Source organism: Rhinolophus sinicus, linkage group LG03, assembly GCF_036562045.2.
Source record: "Rhinolophus sinicus isolate RSC01 linkage group LG03, ASM3656204v1, whole genome shotgun sequence".
NCBI lineage: Eukaryota > Metazoa > Chordata > Mammalia > Chiroptera > Rhinolophidae > Rhinolophus > Rhinolophus sinicus.
In genome coordinates, this window is record NC_133753.1 from 197,823,228 (window position 1) to 197,845,449 (window position 22,222).

The window sequence follows — 22,222 nt, forward strand, 5'->3', positions numbered from 1 at the left end:
AGAATATCGCTCCCAGAGGACTCTTGTATCTAAAGTTATCTGAAGTCATTCTTTCTCTGGCAAATGGCAATTGACTCAAGCCAAGGCCATAACTATTTACTGAGTAGTTTCTGTTCCCGTCTCTGCTCAGGAGACTGGAGTCACATGTCCGATGACATCTATAAAAGATAAGGAATCTATCCATCACCTTGTCTGTAATCCTCCGCATATATTGAGTGAAGGCAAGGTTGTGTTCCACAAGATAAATCTCAAAAAAAATAGAAAAAATATGCCATCAAAAGCCTAGTTTCTGAAAGCCTAGCTTTTGAAAATATGGTCCTATCAACTCTGCATTAATGTAATCATTCTATGTGTAGAGTGTGCACACACACATACACACACACACACACACACACACTATCTACAGCTTATTTATCCCAAATAGCGTGTTTTTTTTCATTATTAATGTTTTTTATCTTTATTGTAGCTAATATTTTTCAAGTTCTTGTTTTGTGCCAGACTTGAGAAATGTGGAATGTACTTTGTCTCATTTAATAGTCATAAATGTCTTTTGATGTGGGCGTTCACATTTCAAAGATGAGCGAGAGCTAAAGAATGAGAGTCACATCAGTTTTCTCATGAGTGAGGGAAGAGCGATCATTTCAACCTAGGAGCAGCACAAGTCTCTCCACCTCAGAATATCCCCTCACCACCCACATGAGAGGGGAAGTCCACACTGTGACTTGCTATGTCCCTACACCCCAGCCAGAGAGGAAAGCACTGGCACCACCCAGAATGCACACATCGTTCTGGATTCCAGCGGGTCCCAAGACCGGGTCCAGTGGACAATCTACAGTAGCCTCTGAATTCCAAAACTCTCAAGATTGATCGTTTGGAGCCCCTCACTTGCCAAGTGACATGCAAATACTGCAGGGAAAGCTGCAGCCCATCACCTCCGTTCCTGTCCCGTGCTTGCTCACCTCCTGCTGAGAGTATAGATCGTAAATGAGCACCATTGATGGGAAGAGAAGCAAAACATAATTCTGAGCTTGAATAAAGATCGTAACGTCCTCTTCTCCTCTCCCCCTTCCTCATGCAGAAAACATGAATCAATAAATTAACAGCTGCTACTACAGGTGACTTGGTACCCGGCCACCTGGGCAGAGCTCTCCCGACCTTCCAGGGGTGGAGTTTCCTGAGGAGCTGGTTAAAATGCAGACTGCAAATCAGGAGGTTCGTGCCGTATCTGCCTTTCTAACCAGCTGGTCTGCAGACCACACATTATGTACATTAAGTGGTAGGCTCCTGGGGTGGCAGGCTGCAGGGTCCCTCGGCAGCTGGTGGCCTGGTGCAGCTGGGCCCTCAGGACAGGTGTTGCTCCCACAGGGTAAGCTCCTGTGCGTTGCCCTGGGTGAGGAGGTTCCACTGAGGTTTGAAGTCTCTCCCAGAGTTTCAAACGAGGGCCCTTTGGCTTCTTTTTGTTCAGCCCATCCCATCCCAGGGGTCCTTGTGCTTTGGCTGCTGCTATGAGTGCCACACTGCCCACCGTGGATGAGGACTGGGAACTTACCCACAGGTAAGCACAATGCGGTACAGCCACATGACGACAAAGGAAAAATCACGTCAGTCTGCAGAAGGCAGATGGCTTCCAGCTACTGAGGGGTGCGATGAAGGGCTGACATCAGCTGTCAGCCTTGAAAGAGGTAACACTCTCCTTGTAGAACTATGATAAAGAAGGCACGCCTGGGAGGGGGAAACACAGAAATTGGAAAGTACAGCATATTTGGAAAATACGTAGAACCATCTCTCTGGAACAACAAATTAGTGATTGCAAGTTGTAGAGGATATTGAATTCTAAGCTTAGACTAACATAGAGATAAGGTGATGCCGTCTATTTTGTTGTGACACATTTATGACGTAGTATAATAGTTGTAATAAGAATATATTATATAATAAGAATAATTTATATACAGAATGCAAAACCCAGCAGGCTTTTACTCAGAAACAAGTTGATTCGAAAATGTATGTGGAAAGGCAGGACCCTGGGTAGCCAAAACGAACTTGACATGGAAGAACGGGGGCGTAGGACTTGCACGTTTTTATTTCCGAATGTATTCTAAATCTGCAGTAGCCAAGGCAGTGTGGTGCAGAAGTAGTGGGACGGATGGATAGGCGAGAGCGCCACAGGAGGCCCACACCTGCCGTGATCATCGATTCTCAACAACGGCGTCAGGAAAGACAATGGATGCAGAAATGGCTCTCCAACAAACGGAACTGAAACCACTCATATCCATATGGGGGAAAAAGGAATCTCACCCCTCACCTCCCAGCATATTCAATAATTAATTTGAGATGGATTATAGACCTCAATATAATAGTTAAATCTATACAGCTTTTAGGAGGAAATATAGGAAGCAATCTTCGCAATCTTCACAACTGCCGGGTGGGCAAAGATTTCTTAGATAAGACACAAAGGATATTAACCATAAAAGAAGAAAGTTGGCAAATTGGCCTTCATCAGAATTAAAAATTTGTGTTACGGAAAACGCCATTAAGAAAATGTTAAGGTGACCACAGAGCAGAGCAGACATGTTCCCGGCACCTGTGTCTGACAAGTGACTGACATGCAAAACATGTAAACTGTGTGATTTAATAGACAAACAGCCTAATACAAATAGGCAACCTATTTAAAGATACACTTCAATAAGGAAGAGATACAAGTAGACAATAAGGACATGAAAAGGTGATTAATATCATTAGTCAACAGGAAAATGCAAATAAAGCCACAGTAAGAAATGACGTCAGAACCAACAGAGGAGCCAAAATTATGGAGACTTACACATTGTTGGTGAGAATGGGGAGCAACCGAACTCCCCAGTATTGCTGAAATTCTCATAAATTCTGTTTTGAAAAAAATATTTGGCATTTAAAAAAATAAAGTCAAACATATACTTACTCTGTGGACCAGAAATCCCACTCTTAGGTGATGGAAACGTTCCTTCTCCTGATTTAGACGTGGGTCACACACCTGTGCAGAGTTTTGAAACTCACAAAAATGAACGCTTACTGTCTGTGCATTCATTATTTACACCTAAATAGCGTGGACAGAAAGGACAATTGGGAAGGGAAATGAGGCACAAACACTAGTTAGGAGGAGATGACAGCTGCTGACATCACCTGGCTGGGTTCTGGGAGGGGCAGGGGGGGGCAGTAGGCAGCACTGAAAAGCGTGTCCCCTTGCACCTTTAAAAAAAAAATCCGTCTTTTTGCTGAAGACAAATCATTTTATCCTACAAGGAGAAACAACTTTACATAATACAGGTATTTCAGTCCATGTGTTTAGGTATCCATTTTTAAAAGTACGTGTGTACAAGTATGTTTAATTATAGTTATATTCTTTAATATAGTTGTATTCTTAACGCCAACTGGACATACACACACACAATTTCTAAATTGCATTTACGTACCTGTCCTTGTAAGCTTCTCCCCAAGCCAACCCAAACAAAGATGCAATCTATTGTTTTCATTAGTTTCAGGTGCACTGTACACCTGAAGATGCAATCTACTTTAAAGGGACGTGCTAAGGAATATGCAAACAGCTCTACACTAGCTTCCCAATGAACGCTTCTAAGCACATTGTAATCGCTAATTCACATCTACATAGAAATTCTGGAATCTGCTCTTCCCTAAACCCCTACCTTCCCACACACATTTACCTGACCTCTTTCTTAAAGTAATGCAACAAACATTTGTGAATTCCCTGTCATGAGCCTGAAGTGACTCAAGAATGGGTGAGGCAAAAAGAAGACCTGCCCTACAGACAGCTTGGCATCCGGGAAGCCCCGCTGCGGGCTGCGGGTGAGTGGGACTGTCACGAATGACACGATGCAGGTGGAGGGATGCAGGACCCACTGAGCGGCTGCTGGCCCACAACACGACACTGAGGGAGCATCCTGGGCCTCACTAAGGGACCGTCCCCAGGTGATAGCCCCACAGAAGCACAGGGACTAAAATACTACCACTGCCCTTAGGTTTTGTGATGGCGTCAGCCAATTTTGAGGGGGAAAAAAATACGTGAACTGGAATAATAGCTACTTAAATGTGCTCTCAAATGGAGAAAGGCCAAGAAAAGCGACAATAAAGACCAGTGTTAATGACAGGAGGCTGCCCAGGGCTACACTGCTTTCCTTTGTTTCCTGGGGTCAGATTTTCTCTGAATATACTTAAGCCGTGTATGGTTTTGCCAAACCGGGTTTCATCTGAAGTCTGACAGCAGCACACAGTGTGGGGCTCCAGATGCACATATTTTGGTGTTTGCAGAAGCTGCCTGTGGTCACACAGAGAGAGGCGTGTTCCCGGGGCTGTGGGATGGCCACTTCTCCCAGAGCTTCCTTGCTGACCAGGAGCGGTCTCTCCTGTTCTCAGAATCTTGGGTTCCTGGGTGGATATTGCCTTGGGAGCACCAGTGGCAAATAGCAAGTGATATGAAGCTGGACCACAGACAAAAAACAGCATCAGTAAACAGGACATAAAAGAGGAAAGTTTAAGCATTGATTTGCTCCAGTAAAGATGTCATTTGACTTTCTAGCAAAACTTAAAGGAATTCCAGAAAATTATGTGATGAAACATACTAAAAGGGGAAAAAAAGATTTTCTCCGAAATTTTACATGATACAAACAGACTCTCCAGAGAGAGGTGAGGTCCTGAGCTGTCACCACATCTAAATAAAGGAATATTAATAAAAGAAAAAACAAACTTGTATATGAAAGTAGACAAGAAATGAAAATAACTCACCGCAACATTATTTAATAGGGCAAGAAACTATTTAATTTAAAACTGCATGCACCGTGTAATCCCGTATAATCAGGCTGGTTTGCTGTACTGGCTCCAGATCAGATCTATATTCAATTTCGGTCCAACTCTCCACAGGCATTGAGTTAAAGCTGCATCACAGTGTCAGACGAAGATAGAGACCACCAACAAAAATCATACAAGCTTTTGAAGCTCAATTAAAAAAATTACATGATCTATTTTATAATGTTGTAGTTAAATTGCCCAAACATACCATTATTCTTGTGTAGAGAAATTGAGAACAGGACTGACGCTTAAGGATTAAGTTACTTTATTTTCAAAGAGATCAAAGTAATTTCTGAGCTACCAAATGAAATAAAGGCATTCGTGTTAAGTCATCATGGAATGGCCCGATGGTTGCCAGGAAAAGACTACTAATGCCGTGTGTGTGTGTGTGTGTGTGTGTGTGTGTGTGTGTGTGTGTGTTGAACATATTTCACAATACAGAAGCACATGAAATTTCGGCTGTGTACTATGCTCTATTAAGAAGGCTATAATCATGGACCAGTTCTCTTTGAGTCACAAGCACTGACCGAAAATCTCTGATTGCTGGTTGGCATTCCATGCCAACTGCCCACCTCAGCAGCAAAAGGGCAGACAGAACACACCTGCATGAGCCCACACTGTGCTAGGCATCTTGGAACAGAGGACTCCCAGGTCAGCCATCAAGGCTGGCTCCTCGCTGTGCCTCCTACAAAACAGCTTTAGCATTGAGACATCAGAGGGACACACTGACCACAGCACTATCTCTGCAAAATGCACTGACCGCCTGGGGCAAAGGTCCATGCCGTTGGAGCTCCGCTGGCTGGGCAGATGGTGCTGTGAGCCCCACCCAGTTTACCCTATCAGGTGTGTAGAAGCACATTTTAAAACGCACCAGCTCACACACTATCTGTGGGCCTGGCCCAGGCCGTACACCCAGCTCTATCAGAGGAGCGACACTTCTGTCAACAACTACAGCGGTTGTGTAAACGCCATTTTCTTGACATAAATAACAGAAACATATGGCCTGAGACAGGAAGTGGGGGCTACCTGGATAGATTGATATCCTGCTTGACAAGTGACGATATTTATGACATGATTCCGCCTGACAGAGAAAGGGGAGGGGTGGCCGGCTAATGGCTTTTTCATGAACTCTGTGACAATACACACTGAGCATTGAAAACCTTCATGCTCATGCTGATCCTACATACCTGTTGCTAAACATGGTCATTATTGAGGGAGAAAAAAATGTTTTTTTCAATGGCAAAAATGTGTGTCTCTGAACTGAAGCAACAGCGAGGCACCACAAATCTTCACACAGAATGGGTTGTCGATGTTACACTATTCTCACACAAACTTCATCCAGGAAAATTACTCATTTTTCAACAACTCCTGCCATCCCCACATTTTGTTGTTGGGGTGTGTGTGCTTACATCACATTTCAAGTGAAAGAGTACAGCTGTACCTTTTGCACAGCTAGATGGACTTAGTCATACTCATGTACTGTCATAGAACCTCACGACCATCCACAAGCACCTACTAGAAATGTTTCTCACACACAATGTGCTCAGTTCTGATCTGTGCCTCTGACTCAAGGTAGCCTGGGTGCCACATGCTGTGGTCCTCTCATGAAAAGACACCATTTGCAACATGCATGCTTGTTCTGATGCCCAACCTTGAAGAGCAGTGTTGTTCTAATTGAGTTAAGGCCACAAATATTTATTGACTCTTTTACATAAAGTTCTGCAAGGCATTCTGAGCTCAGTAAAGCCAAGGGCATGCCATCAACTGTGGGCACATTAGATGTACATGAGTAACCCTAACAGAAGGTGAATGTAACAGATATTCTGCTTCACTTCTTTTCTCTCTATGGGACCACTCCCATCAGCCTAAAGACAAACCGCTTTCCTCATTCTAAAAAAGTAATAATAAAATACATGAAACGGGTGAAGTTTGTCAAAAGGTCCACACTTCCAGTTATGAGATGAATAGTCCTGGGATGTAATACACAACATGGCCACTATAGTGACTAATCCTGTATTGCATATTTGAAAGTTGTCAAGATAGTTGATCTGAAAAGCTCTTGTCACAAAAAATACATTGTCACTATGTGTGGTGACAGATATTAACTAGACTTATTGTGGTGATCATTTCACAATATATACAAATATTGAATCATTATATTGTACACTTGAAGCTAATATAATGTTGTATGTCAATTATACCTCAACAAAAGTTTTAAAAATTAAAAATCAGAACAAAGCCAAAAAAATTGGTTGTCCCCAAGACAACAGAAATTAAACAGCTGACTTAACCCCTAACACATTAATTGCATTAAATGTAAATGTTCTAAACACACCAATTAAAAGACACAGATTGACAGAGTGGATTATAAAAAAATTTTTAAAAAGACCCAATTATATGTCTACAAAAAACTCACTTGAATTAGAACAATATAAGCAGGTTAAAAAAAAAAGTATGGACAAACATAGATTATGAAAAAAATAATCAAAGGAACGCAAATGTAGGTGGCTATATTAATAATCAGATACAATAGACTTGAGAGCAAGGAAAGTTAACAGAGACAGAGGGTTAACTTATATAATGATAAAAGGGTCAATCCATCAAGAAGATATAGCAATCTTAAGTGTATATGCACCAAACAGCAGAGCTACAAAATATGTGAACCAAAAAATAACAGAAATGGAAGCAGAAATGTGTAGAGAAATTGAGCACAATTATAGATGGAGAATTCAAGACCCCTCCCTCAACAACTGGTAAAACAACTAAAAAAACAATTAGTACAGAAGTCAGGAGTAATATAGAATAACTCAACAACATCATCAACCAACAGAATCTAGTTAACATTTACAGAACACTCCATCCAGCAAGAGGAAAATATGTGTTCTTTTCAAATGCCCACAGAACTTACACTAATATGGACTGTCTTGTCTTAAGATAGCTACTATTACAAAACAGGCAATAACAAATGTTGGTGAGGATGTGGAGAAATTGGAATCCTTGTGCACTGTTGGTGAGGATGCAAAATGGCCAAAATGGCTCCACCACTGTGGAAAAGAGTATGGAAGTTCCTAAAATTTAAGAACAGAAATAGTACATGATTCAGCAACTCCATTTGGGCTCTCAAAAAGATATTTGCCCACCCATGTTCATAGCAGCATTATCCACAATACGCAGAAGATGGAAGCGAGCCACATGTCAGTCAACACAGAAATGGATAAACAAAATGTGGTCTACACATGCAATGGACTAAGTCAGCCTTCCAAAGGAATGAAGTTCTGACACAGGCGACAGCACAAATGTACCTTAAGGACATTATCCTGAGTGAAATAAGCCAGTCACAAGAAGGCAAATACTGTACGATTCCACTTATATGAGGGCCCTAGAGTCATCAAATTCATAGAGACAGAAAGTAGGTGGTGAGTGCCAGGGACTGGGCAGGGGGTTGGGGAGTGAATGTTTAATGGGGACAGAATTTCAATTGTGCAACATAAAAAATAGTTCTGCAGATGGAGGTGGTGATGTTTGCATGACACTGTGAATATACTTAATATTACTAATCTGTACACTTAAGATGGTTAGAATGGGAAATTTTAGGTTATGTATATTTTACCACAATTAAAAATAATCGTAATAATAAAAAAAGTCAAGGTTATAAAAAGAAAGATCATGAGAGGTGTAAATGGTGTTGAAAGTGGTGAGAAACTGACTCATGGTATATTCACATAAACCAATTACAATCCCCAAATAAGATGTTTGTAGAGTAAAATTCACTCAAACCCGTGAAGGTCCTTATGTGTTCCTTACCCACAAAAATCTGAAGAAATCCTTTGATCGGTGTTTCATGCAGTGACTTAATATTGATTTTCCTAGTTGCCTCTGTTTAAAATATAACATAAGTAAATGAAGTACCTCCAGTGGCATTTGAAATAGTCTTTATCCTTCGGAGTAGAAAGAGCACTTTAAAACCATTAGCAGAACTGGCTGGCGCTCCTCTGGTGGCCTGGGTGTGGCCTCGGGTGCCTAATGGCCTTGTGGTTTGCAAGGCAAACAGTGCACCGCTGCGGGAGCAGCCGACTGGGGACACGGACGTGCGCCTGCGCAGCAGTGCAGCCTGCAGACACCCACAGGGCAGCGCCCAGCCCCGCAGCTGCAGTTGGGGAAGATGCCTCTGAGGACGCTGCTGTGCTTACCCACCTGTCACTGCGGAGGGGCCAGGTCCTTCCAAATGTACTGGAAAGTCTCCCACAGGCCTCGCTCCACTTCCCGTCTCGGGAGCGGGCGGCGGGGCAGACAATCTGGCCTTCTCTGGGCCGTGCCCTTGGGCTGATCGGTGTCAGGTTATGTTATGCTTTCCTGGCAGACACTTCAATGCCGGGTTTGTGAGCAGCTGTGGCAGAACCAGAGCACTAACCCAGTAGCGAGGCCCCTGGGGCCCCCATTTATCACGCAATCCTGACAGGGGCCCCTGCGCAGGGCCTGCCCGGCAGAACCACCGGCTCTTGTCCACGTCCTCTCCGATATTATTTTAAAGTATCTCCTTAGCCGCCTTCCTTTCCAAATAAGTGTGGTTTTCCCCAACGTTCAAAAAGTTATTTTGGATAATCAGAGAGAACTGTTTCAGGAGTGCCAGGACATCTCGGGGACACCTTTGACTTGAAAATAAGGCGTCCTTACAGGTACAACAGGACCACCACGTTGGAAAGGATTTACGGCCCATAGAGGATATGAGCTTCCAAGCTGTTAAATTTAGGAGATTCAAATACACCAGTAAGAAAAACGTAAGGGAGAAGCCCTACTATTTAGTAGGAGTTCAGCACATAAAATCCAAAAGGATGACATTTATAAAGTGTGTGTGTGGAATGTGTGTGTGTGTGTGTGTGCGTGCAGTGTGTGTAAATGTCGGTGCAGGTGGCAGGGACACAGGTACTGAATATCCTGAAACAGGCTGATAATGACAGAATTCCCCATCAGGGCATCTCATCCAGGAAATTTGCCCTCCTGGGGACACTAGGCCACGTCTGGAGACGTTTCTGGTTGTCTCACCTGAGGGTAGGGAGTGCTCCTGGCATCTGGTGGTGGAGGACACAGTGTACAGAACGGCCCCGTGACAATGACCTAGCCCAACGTCGGCAGTTCCCACACTGACAAGTCTGCTCTAAGTGGATTCTGAGAGATCCGCGTTTAAGCAGCAGTGAGCATGACCATCGTATGTCTTTCGTATTCAAACACAGTTCATAAGAAAACTTCAGTGTTTTTCGTTTTTTTCTAATTTTCTTACCAGGAAAGTAATAAAACTCTCACGAAGTAGGGAAGAGCTCATGAAAACGTCTCACAATGTTGGCGGCAACGAGCCAAGTTTCAAGTGTTGTTGCAAAGTGAGCATCACAGTTTATGCTCAGCACATTGTGAAACGGGCTCAGTCTGAACCCAGGCTCTGGGCAAGGGCTCAGGTAGGGCAGATCTGGAGCGAACAGTCACACAAACTGCACAAGCACAACTGCACACAGCCTGTCATGAAGATGTGAGGAAGAGGGGACCTCACCTGGGCTGGGCTGGGAGGGCTCACTATTCACACTGAGACCTGTGGATGAGGAGCCCCCTGAGGAGAAGTGGGGGTGACAACCCGGGAGAGGGACAGGCCTGTGCGGAGACCCTGGAGCAGACAGGCACACATCTCCTGCTTCCCCTGCAAAGAGCCACCTACCTGAAATGCATATAAATAGACTAAATGTACACGCATATTTCAATTATTCATGGAATGATCATGCACGAGCACCGTCTGTGCTCAGACAATGTTGGCGGGTACAGCAGGGAGCAGCACCAGCCCTGCCCTGCCTGCATGGAGCTCACATCTGATGGGAAGGCAGAACACACCTGAAAACAAATCTAACATGTTCAGTCAGAAAGCTCTCTGACATCAGTTCCAAGCGAAATGTGGTCTGCGCTGAGCTGGGTGCTCCGGGGTGGGGTGGGGGACTCAGCAGGTGTTCAGGTGTTGTTTAGCTTCCTGGGAAGGACAGGAGGGATGGCCAATGCCTTGCTCTCTTCTGGACAGACTTACAGACAATGCTCCACCTTTCCCAGTTCGTGGCCACTTCCAGCTGGTGGGTCAGGACAAACTTCCAGAAAAACTTGGGGGCCCCTGAGCTGTCAGTCAGCATATAATGATGTAGCATCAGGTATAGACAGCAGGTGGGTTAGACCACGTGTGCATTCAGGGAAGTGGCAGTGGCTGATTCCGGGATCAGCCAAGGTCACCTAGGACTTGCCCTACAGACAGGTTGGGCTGGGGCTGAATGTCCTAGTCTGCTGTTGCCACCACCCTGTCTGTCTGCAGCTGATGGGAAAGCCAGATGTTCTGACCTCCATGGGGTCCCCGAAAGTAGGTTTTTGCAGGCAAAGCAGGAGGAATTCCTATCAGAATTGATTTTCTGCCAGTCCTCTCTCACTTGAGCCTGGCCTGTCCTGTTTGGGGACACACAGTCTGCACACAGAATGCCAAGTGCTATTTATATAACAAAGTAGATCTTGTCGGTCAGCTTCTGAGTTTGAATTTTGCTAAATTTTGCAGTGTTTTGGAAGTCTTTCAAAAACTACTTTATTAATCTTCAAAAATCAACTAGATAGGCAGGGAGGTCTCCTTTTTAATCAACATCGCTGAGCTATATAATTTGCATGTAGCAAAATGGACCCATTTTAAGGGCCCAATTAGATGAGCTTTTGACAAATTTCTACACCCAGGTTCCCACAGTCAAGATTTAGAAGATCCCATCCCCCCAAAGCTTCTTGATCCCAACCAACTCTTGTCCCAACCCCAGGTAATTTTAAAAATACACAAATATACAAACATCATTAAAAGTCTTATGGTTCAAGATTGTAGGTTCCATTTTTTACTTTTTCAAACAGTTTACGTTGCGTTTTAAAGACTGGGTCATAATGTAAAAAGTCAACAGAATATATTAGTTTCTGAGATCTGTGTGACCTTGATGAGGGTGAATGAGACGAGGTTTGAACGAGGACCACGAAATGAAAGCGGAAAGGGCATGTTTTGTCCCGCGTGCCACCTTGCTGCTGTTCTACTGTCCTGGGTACTTATCGGACTGATTTTATTAGGTGCTCAATCTGCCAAAGCTAGTACCTTGCAGATTTGTTAATATCTTGATGATATGCATTTCATCACCTTAAAAAATGGAAAACCTTTTCTAAAAGTTACAGGCATAACCTTTTAAAATATCTCAAGAAAAGTGAAGGACAGGTGAAAATCTGATGGGCTAATGGTGTGTTTTGAATGAAAGATCAAGTAGAAAAGCTGAAATGTAGGCAACTGAACTTAGGAGAAAGGAGAAGTTGATCACCTCCTGGCCTGTCCTGCTGGTGGTCACCGCACCTTCTGAAGTAGCTCTGTAATGTTGCTCCGATGGGCCAGCTAATTTGCATATCATTGGATAAGTTGGTGATGCATTTTCATAAATCACCTTATCCAATGCTATGTAAATCAGCTGGCCCTGAGAAGCAACATATAGGTCTGTTACACATAACAGACACAATGCTTGTTACCCACAGTACGGGGCTTAGAGAATACATTTACATACGTGAGCAGCACCATGGAAGGAAATGCCACAGCCTGGTGGTGAGGACAAGACCTGAGTCTAGTCCCCAGTGGGGCTGGTGACGACTGAACTCTGTCGAACTACTGACCCCCAGCTCCTGTGAGCCAGTGAATGATGGAGAAGCAGGTGAACAGCCCACCTTCCACTCCCTCTTTCCAACACAGCTGCAGTCATGCTGACAAGCACCCAGCATGCCAGCCCCTTGGCCGCAGCTGTGAGGCCCTTCTTGAAACCTGAAATCATTGCCATGATATCGGTGCCAACGGATCTCCTGAGTCCTTTCGTGTCCTGGGGCGGAAGTTAGATGTGGGGGGATCTCATTTTTAATGAACTGAAATTGAATTGCTTACAACTTAGACTCATTTCGTGTCATTAATAAAGTGTGAATGTGCAGGGAGTAGTGAGTCGTGGCCTGACTGTGGGATTGGAGTTTCCTTCATATCTGCTGTGAGTAACACAAAATTGCAAAATGGACTGTGTAAAATGCCCCTTTGTCACAATGGCCAGAAACTTACACCAAGTTGACAATAACACAGAGTATAATCCAGGTCAACCTGAAAAAAATCAATTAAATGGAGATTTGGAAATTTAAGAGTCTGTGTATAAATTGAGCTGACAGTCACAAGACCAGCACCAGCTGAAGGAGACTGACATTTTGGGTCAAAGGAGGTGACATCCAGCAAGGATGTCCACACTGGCCTCTCCTCTTTTTGAAACTAAAGAAACTGGCTCAGTTCTCGGTGGGAGAGGCAAGAAAAGTGGAGGCAATTTGATTTCTATGCACAGAGGACACAGATGCCCTGAAATTGGGCTCTCCTGCCAGGAGAACATTCTCTACGCCTGTTTTTGCATGTGGACGTCACTCACATCCAAAAAGAGTCCTGAAACAGATCTGCAAGTGGGTGGTCATGTATCTGAAAGCCCCTCGAAGCCTCCAGAAGAGTCCCCTCCAGCCCTATAGATAGTTTCCCTGTTGATTAATTTTGCTTGGAAGTCCACCCAGAAGTGAATTATTTTAGCTTGAGATTTTGTCCCCTGTATGTGTGCAGTTGTGAGTCGGGCTTTCTTGGCCAGTCAGGGTTGTATCAGTAACGCACACAGGCCATTGTCTTCTCGTTAGTCTCAGAGCCCCTTCCAAGTTCACACATGTGCGCTTCTCTTGCTTTCAGCAGATTCCCAAGTTGTCTGTCACCTTGGCAGGTGCAGCGTGACCTTGGCCTTCTCTGAGCTGCTCGCTCCTGTTTATTACCCACGTATGTCTGAGGGGGCCACTCTCTCCCCGTTAATGGAAAAGGGCACAGAACTCTCTTAGTCCAACTCCCCCGACTTCCAGCCTCAAGTTCTGTGGCTCCCCAAAAGCACTCACCAGCCAGGAGACGTCGTGGTGTGTGGGGTTCAGGAAGGAGGTGCAGGGTCGATGGGAGTCCCGGGTGGGGGCAGCTAGCGGAGACAGGTCCCCGGGTGCCGGTGTTTGGCATGGCCCTGCAGAGTCCTGATCATTACTTAGCCCGAAGGGGACGAGGAATACTTTGTGAATCACGTTTCATTAAAGTAAGGGGGTTCTGTGCTTTTACAGCTCATCTCGGATACACACATGTCCCTGTGCTGTATTGACCCTTGGAAACGGGGGATGCTGATTCGAAGGAGCCATTAAAATTTGGTGACTCAGCCTGTCCCACACTTGGAGACCCGTGTTGACACTGGAAGCTCAGTGTTCCCACGGGAAAACCACTGCTACTGAACCACCACACTCTATTTCCACGGCCCACTTAATGGCCTCCGTGTCCTGTCATCAAATGAGGCACCGAAGCCAGTCTTGGAACAGGACTGAGGGGCAGTTGGTGCCGTGCAGGTGTTACCTTCGCTGAGGTTTCTCTTCTTTCCCCGGAGAACGGACTACTACAGGGTGTAACCAGGAAATTACAGCAATGTGCTTGGTGGTAAATTAGAGGTTAGAAACTATGGAAATGCTAATGAAATGGGGAGGAAGACTAATGGAGAGGTTACGTGTTAGATGAGCCTTGACTGGTGAGCAGGGTTTGCCTGACTTGCCGCCAGGCGAGGAGCATTGGCAAAGGAAACGGTAGTGCAGACGTATGCGACAGAACAGCACAGCTGGGGGACAGGTAAGAGGTAGAGGAAAGGTGAGAGATACTTAAAGATAGATAGATAGATAGATAGATAGATAGATAGATAGATAGATAGATAGATAGATAGATAGACAGATACAGATGAATATAATTGATCAGTTAGCTAAAATCCTCTGGAATGTCCATGCGTCTGGGGTCCCACCTCCACGTGTCTGGAGTCCTACCTTCAATACAGTGCATAGCAAACCTTTCCCTGAGTCCTATTCCTAGAAGCCTCTAAAGCAAAGAAGCTGTTCACAGTGTTTTCACTATTCAGAGAAAGACAAACTGTAGCTAAACGCAATTAAGTTGGGGGACAGAAGAGAGACACTACAGTGTGTCCTTGGCAAATGTGAGGGCAGGACCACAGATCCTGGAGCAGCTGTCAGCAAACAGGGCTGCTCCCTGCCGGATGGGAGGCTCCAGGCTGGAGTTCTCTCCACCTCTGTCTCAGGAAAACAAACACCACGGTGCAGAATCCATTGTCTAATTCGATAGTGTTCCAGCGTCTGCAGAGAGACTCATGCACTTTTACAAAGTTTAAATCAACCCACAAACACGAGGTTCAACATTCTTACCAACTTCTGGGAATATTGCACATGAGACTATCTAGTGGATGACTATGGGCTATTGTACCCAACAAACAAATAAACAAAAAAATAGATAAATTTAAAAATACATATTGTTTATACAAATAATATAAGTATATGTATAAATAAATAAAAATAAAACAAATTATGCCTATTGATGTTTCACACCAATAAGCACAGATAAAAAGAGATTTTACTTAAGGCCCCCAAAATAACATTGTCCTGAAAACATTTGTTACCTTTTATATCTTATGTTACCCACAAGAGCTACACTGAACAACAGCTCTTCAGACTTGTTTGTGAGTGTAACAAAGAACATCATTTGTTCTAAAAATTAGTCCTAGAAGGAAATATCAGAATCTCAATTCCTACATAAATTTTTATAATTAATGTATTATTTAAATATCTACAATGTGTGATCAAAAACTACGGTGAATGTTTAAATAAAAAATTTATTACAGTAAAGACACATTGCCATTAATCCCCCTTAAAACACTCCCCCTTGCGTTGAACACACTTATCCCATCGTTCTTGCCACTTCCTGAAGCAGTTCTGGAAGTCCTCTTTTGTGTCTTTAGTTGTGCTGCTGTGGCTGCCTCGATGTCCTGAATCATTCTGACTTTGGGCCAGACGTCACACGGTGCCATATTCAGTGAATAAGGTGAATGAGGACACACTGTAATGTTTTTATTTGACAGAAATTACCATATACCACAAGCGATGTGTGACACGGAGGGTTGTCATGATGAAGGATGATTTACACTTTAAAACACACCTTCTCTCAACCGTAGCTCACACCCAACTGACTGCACCAAACAAGTTGAAACTTGTCACACACTGTGACTAAGGTTTGACGGCCCCTTCCTGTATTGAAGGTCCCTGCCTTTCCGTGGGATGGCACTCGGCAGCGACATTCACCGTATGTTTTGATCACACCTAGTATGTATGTATACAAGTGTAAATGTACAATCAGCACTATATTCAGATATCTATTTGCATTACATTTATATATTTTTACATTATACATAGATATATATAGAGAGAGAGAGGGAGAGAGAGAGAGAAAGAGAGAGACAATGTACGGAGCACTAATTCAAGAACTAACCTACTGATTTATCATTTATTTTATATATGTATAATTTTTAAGTTTTTGTTTCTTCTAAAGTAACTTCCAATGCCAAAGTGTTTCATAAAGCTATGCTGATGACTAAGTCACTCTTATTCCCTAATTTATAAGACAATGGTCTGACGAAGCACTTGTGAGGAAGACAAAAGCATGCATGAGAATGTTGTGTGTGTGCCTGGTTGCAAGTTGACCCTGTGACTGGGCACCGCCACACCTGACTTCCACATTCACCATCCCCCCAAGTTGATCTGCTGTGTCTCATACCTTATTCTTTCACAGTCCCCACCTCAACATGTCACAGATGCTAGTGCATGAAATAAGAAAGCCCTTTCGAAATATTTTAGAAAAGGAAAATACACAATGATGTCCCCTATGTCCTTTGACACTCGGGTGGCCCACAGGGCATGTGTGCCTTCCTCTGGAGCAGGAATTCCATCTTCCATAGCTTAGTTTTTACTGGGGGACTTTGTGTCCCGTCTCCTGACAGGCACGTGGTGGGACAGCACTCACCCCCAGGCACACACGAGTCCTTGCAGCCGATGCAGCCACCAGCGTCCTGTCTGACTCTGGCCAGTGCTGAGACCCTGAATGCATGTGGTTCCCGCACACTTTGGGTCGTCTCCTCACTTGCTCACTCTGGTGAGTAGGTTAGCTGGATCCCTGACATTTCTTCTTTTAAGCAACATTTTTCTTTCTGTTTAACAATTTTGCTGGATCCATTTCTAAGAGCTTTAATACACTACCCCTTTCTCTGTAAGTGGAATAAATTTGTGCTATTTGTTCTGATCCCAGGAACTCAGTGTGTCCCTAGAACAGTGCTCTGTACTTTGCCCCAGATAGGATGGTCCGACTGTGTGACGGTCACATAGCTCTTTGTGTCCTGATGCCCTTTATCCCTTGTTCACTGCTCATGTCACTCCTTTGTGGCCTCTTCCTCTTCCATTTTGTGCTGTGGCCACTTGACAGCCCTAAAACCAAGAGTTTCCAAGAGAAACAAGAACACCGAGTGCCAAATCATCACCCTCAGTGTCAAAGCAGTGCTTTTACTAAATCCATCTGAGAACCGCAGGGTCTGTGACCACCCTTTGCACTATGACGCAGAAGCCACGTGCACTGTGCTTGGAGGTCATGGCACCTGACAACCCAGCTCACTCGTGAGGGGAACATTTTGTCCATCATGATAACTTGAAATTTAAAAGAAAAAAAAAGAAAGTCATGTTATGAATCAGGATTATTCTTCAATTTTAGGAGCAGAGGAGAGTCCTTTACAAAATGTAAGAGAGGAAATCTTGGTAATTCTGCTCCCCAGCCGCTGTCCAGACCCCATGGCTGGGTCTTTGTCACTGAGCTGTAGGAACGACTCTTACTCTGTCACAGGCCATCTCACTGTAGACTGTGCCCCAAGAGGCAGCAGCTGTGACACAGAGGGTGGGCCCTGCTCCAGGGCTGAGAAAGACAGTCACTGCCTGGCGTCCTGACTGGCTGGAACGTGGGGTCACAGTCAAGAAGGGTCTAGGGTCAAAGAGCCAAGGAGTTGTCCCATCAGCCACCTGTGTCTGCAGGGGGGCTCACCAGTCAGGACACTTCCTGGAGTAACGGTGCTTTGTGGCCAGAAAGGGTGTGGGGGTGTGCATACCCCTTCCCTGGGCACAAAAGGGCCACAGGCAGCCACTCAAAATGCAAAGGGGGGCCTGGCCTCCTGCCCCCAGTTCTCAACTTGGAAATGGTCTGCTTCTGTCTTTTGCTGACTCTGGCGGCTGTGCATGGCCACCAGGAGTGAAGTGAATGGTGTGGGCCAGGTCGGCAGTTCTCCACGCTGTCTGAGTACCAGAGTCGCACGGAGTGCTTTTCAAAATGACTGTTTCTTGGACTTCAGTTCAGAAGGTCTGAGGTGAGTCCTGCTGTGGGTCTTTGATTTGTTTCCAAGCTGCATGGGTAAATTCATGTGCAGTTCAGGCTGTGAACCTGGTCTAGAAACCACTGTCTCCCCCAGGGCAGAAACCCTTCCCAGAAGTTTACAGGAGGTTAGTTTGGATACAGAGGGAGGGGGGTGGGGGAGTGGTTTGCTCTGGTCACCCCCGATCACCACAGCTTCTGACTCAGCTCCAAAGGCAGCTCCAGAGCCAGCTCCTGCAGCCGCTGCAGGTCGACCAGAAGGCACAGTGCACCCTGGGCTGCTTTCCTCAGTCTCTCCCAGCACTGCAAGGAGTCCACCCACCCACCCACCCCAGACACCAGGGAGGGGCAGGATGGCAGGTACAGTCTGTGTGCTTCTGCATGTTTTCTGTTTGGGAGTCTTAATTCATATTTACATATATATTTAAAATATTAATATTTAAAATGTAATTAAAAGATTTAAACCCATTTTAATACTAAAGGAAGACAAACAATAATGTCCGTCTGAGTCATTCCAGCACTTAGGAGAATTGCCGGCTGGTACAGTTCATTAATATTGAGAGCCATCTCCATGGGTGTCCGGTCTTGGTGAGCCCCAAAACAGCGATGCTGTAAAGTGGGGGACAGAGCTTGGCACACACTCGGCACCCTCAGGCAGGCTCAGCACTAGAGGTCCAGATGTCAGGGGAGGAGGGTGCAGGCTGAGGGTGGGAGGGCCGATGGCCAGCGGGACCTATGTGCTGGTCAGGGTGCAAGCCCAGGGAAAAGGCCTGAATTCTGCTGGCAGCCATCAGGAGCGAGGGGAGACACTAAGGATGGAGTCACATCTGCTCTTTGTCACTAGGAGGGTATCTCTCAGTCTTGGCACTGTGGACATTTGGGACAGCACACTTCTTTGCTGTGGGGGCGTCCTGTGCTTTGTGGGATGTCTAACAGCATCCCTGGCCCCCACTCACTAGATGCCAAGAGCAGCTCCCTCACCAGGTGTCACAGCTGAAATGTATCCAGACATCGCCAAACGTCCTATAGGTGACAAAACCCAGTGGAGAACCACAGATCCTGGAGGACATGGGCACCACAGCTTGGCCTTCGGCACCTGTCTGACCAGTTGGTGAGGTAAAGCAAGGGACTGGAGGTCAAGTTTCCCTTCCAGTAGGAGGTTACAGATGTCCAGCTTCTCCATCTCACTGAAGGGCAGCAGAATTACTGCCCCAAACTATGTCTCTTTGGCATGAGGATTGTTTTGAGCTACAGGCAATTAAAACCCAGCAGATTCAGGAAAAACTCTTCACCAGCCCCTCAACTGCCTAAATTTACACTAGAAAGGGGGCCAGTACCAGGAAGGGAGCTATCACCAAACACACCTTTCCACCTCACAAACTTACCTGCATGGCAGGGAAACCTGTGTTTTCCAAACACCTCCTCTGCCTTCCTGTGAACCGCCTTCCTCCCCTCTGTGTCCAGACCCCACCCCTTTCCTTAGATTGGGGTGTTAGAAAACCCTCAGTTACCTGGCCGCCTTTTGTGTCCCATACCTTGGGGCTTTCGCGATGTACAAAATTAAATTTGTTTTTCTCCTGTTCATCTGTCTTATGTCAATTTGATTATTAGACCAGCCAAAGAACACAGAAGGGAAGAAGGGAAACTGTTTCCTTCCCAACATGACTCATCAACAATCCTAGGCAAAAACTAGCAATAACACGGCGTGATTTCTGACTTCTGTGTTCAAAGGAAAATAGACATCATTTACCCATTTTGTTGACATGAAAGACAGATAAACATTTGTCTAATTTTGGCTTTCTCATACTCTTCTTACCAGGAAACATTAAACTCAATCTTTATACACATTGTCACAGAATAGGAGTGTTTCAATGGCACATTTTAAAGCAACCTTCGATCTGAGAAAAATAATTTATTCCATATACATCTCCAAGTAACTTCTAAGTGGACATAACTGAATTTGTTTCCATGCTTTTTCATAAAGGGTAAAATGTTCAAGAATACCCAACTCAGAGGTTATCAAGGAAAAATGTGTTAAGAGAAAGAGAGAGAAAGAAAGCAAGAGAGAGAGACAAGAGAGACCCCAAATGGAGTCTCTCGTGCTAACCCCACGTCAGCAAACCTACCCTTGATAGCTAACCTAATTACAGTTTCAGCCTCTCCCAGGAATGAAACCTTTGACCAGCCAATCGAATTTCCTGACCAACACCAGCGAGGTAATCTGCCTCATAGGAAGGGGCCTTGCCTGAAATAGTCCACTTTTAAAATTCTTTTCTTACCCTTTTCTGCCTTTACGAGCCTTCCATTTTATACAGCTCCTCCGAGCTCCTTTCTCTTTGCTAAAAAGGAGGCTGCTGGGTCCATGAATCATTGAATAAAGCCAACAGGGTCTTCTAATTTGCTCAGTTGCATGTTGTTTTTTAACAGATTTGGTGGCATCTGTGGAATCTGCAGTGAACTGCTGATGGCTTTGGGGACAATGAGAAACACAGGCATGGCACTCAGGAGCCCCTCTGAGTTCTCTGTCTTTCTTGCTATTTCTGAGGGCCGTGGGGCATTTCTTCCTGGTGCCGACCTCATTGGCTCTCCAGTACCCAATTCCTGTTTTGTTTGCAAACTCAGTCCAGACCCCAGACCCCGTGTTTTGGGTCTGCTGGTTCAGTCCTGTCCCCAGCCCCACACTAGGAACTGCGGGTGGTGGGCACAGGGTCTTGTAGTGACCAGTCTGCAGCAGCATCTAAACCCCAGCCCTGGGCTCTGTCCCCAGGTTCCACGCTGGGAACTGCAAATGAGAAGCTGCAGTTCCTCGTTTGTTTGTAATCAGTCTGCAGCCCCCATTCCTAGGGTTTGCTAATGCAGTGCATTCTCAGTTCGTTGGTTACTGCTGACATGTTAGTGTGCACAGGAGGTCAAGGCGATTGCTGATGGGGATCTCAGAAGCCAAAGAGCCGCAAAAACTGGTGGGCATGGGTCAAGCCTTCAAAGCTTTCAGAGCTTTCTCCACCTGAGCCAGACTCTCACGTTAGGGTGACATGGCCACAGAGCGTATTAGAGTGATACTCCCTCACCCGCCAATCTGTGCAATGGAATACGCTGGCAGACGTCACACCTTTCCCAACTGGTGGCGCATCTCTTCTAGGTATTAGTTTGGCTGAGAGACCCAAGGCTGAGCTAAAATGACGATGATGACGATGATGACGATGATGGCGAAGGAGAACAAGGAGGAGAAATGATAATAATGATATTTTTAAAATTCAAAGAGTCGAGCACACCAGCTTCTGACACACCTGCTTATTTTATATCTAAGAAGTTTGGTCCCAGAAGCTGCAGATATCTACAAAAAATGGCAAAATCTTACTAAAAACAACATAGAATCACAGTGGCTATCATGGGCTACGTTCCAATTAGAGATGATTGTTTAAGAAGTGAGCTTGGAAGCAAGGGTTCCCAACTCACACAGACTGAATGGGGTACTGACTTTTGTTGGTGTACAGAAGCATCCAGAAGCCTTCAAAATTCCAAAACAGCTTCATTAAAACATGCATTGCAAAAGGTTAATGAACACTTAAAGACGCAAGATCATTAATACACATTTGCCAAACCTTTAGCCTTACAGATACAACAGCTAGGAGGCCCGAGACCTAAAACAACTCCTGGGCCTCCCGCCGGCACCTCCTAGGGATCCATCATTAAAACACTGGCCCGGGGGCGCTGTCTCAATTGGAACCCTGGAAAAGAGATTGTCCTCAAAGGGCCTATGCAAATGTTTCCTCATCACCTGAATGGGGCATAACTACCCCTAAAGGAGGGCTCCAGTGAGGACCCCCCCCCCAGGTGACAAAACTCCGAGGGATTTTTGGTAAACTTCTACATTATTTCCTCTAACAGCCAGGGGAAACTAAAATTATTCAAAGCCTGATAGGAATATTTTAGGTCTGCTCCTCCAAGCTAAAATGAAACCATGTACCCAGAGGGAAAGAAAAACCTTCTGAAGCCTTTGTGGAAAGATTTGCTAAAACACCCCACAGGCACGCG

General features: G+C 45.1%; 1 pseudogene; it reads right to left on the bottom strand.

Annotated features, from left to right (window-relative positions):
• The window catches only part of LOC109453575 (proteasome subunit beta type-2), a 28,410-nt pseudogene extending 8,832 nt beyond the window's left edge, over nucleotides 1-19,578 (bottom strand).
• Between the last annotated feature and the right edge of the window lie 2,644 nt (nucleotides 19,579-22,222).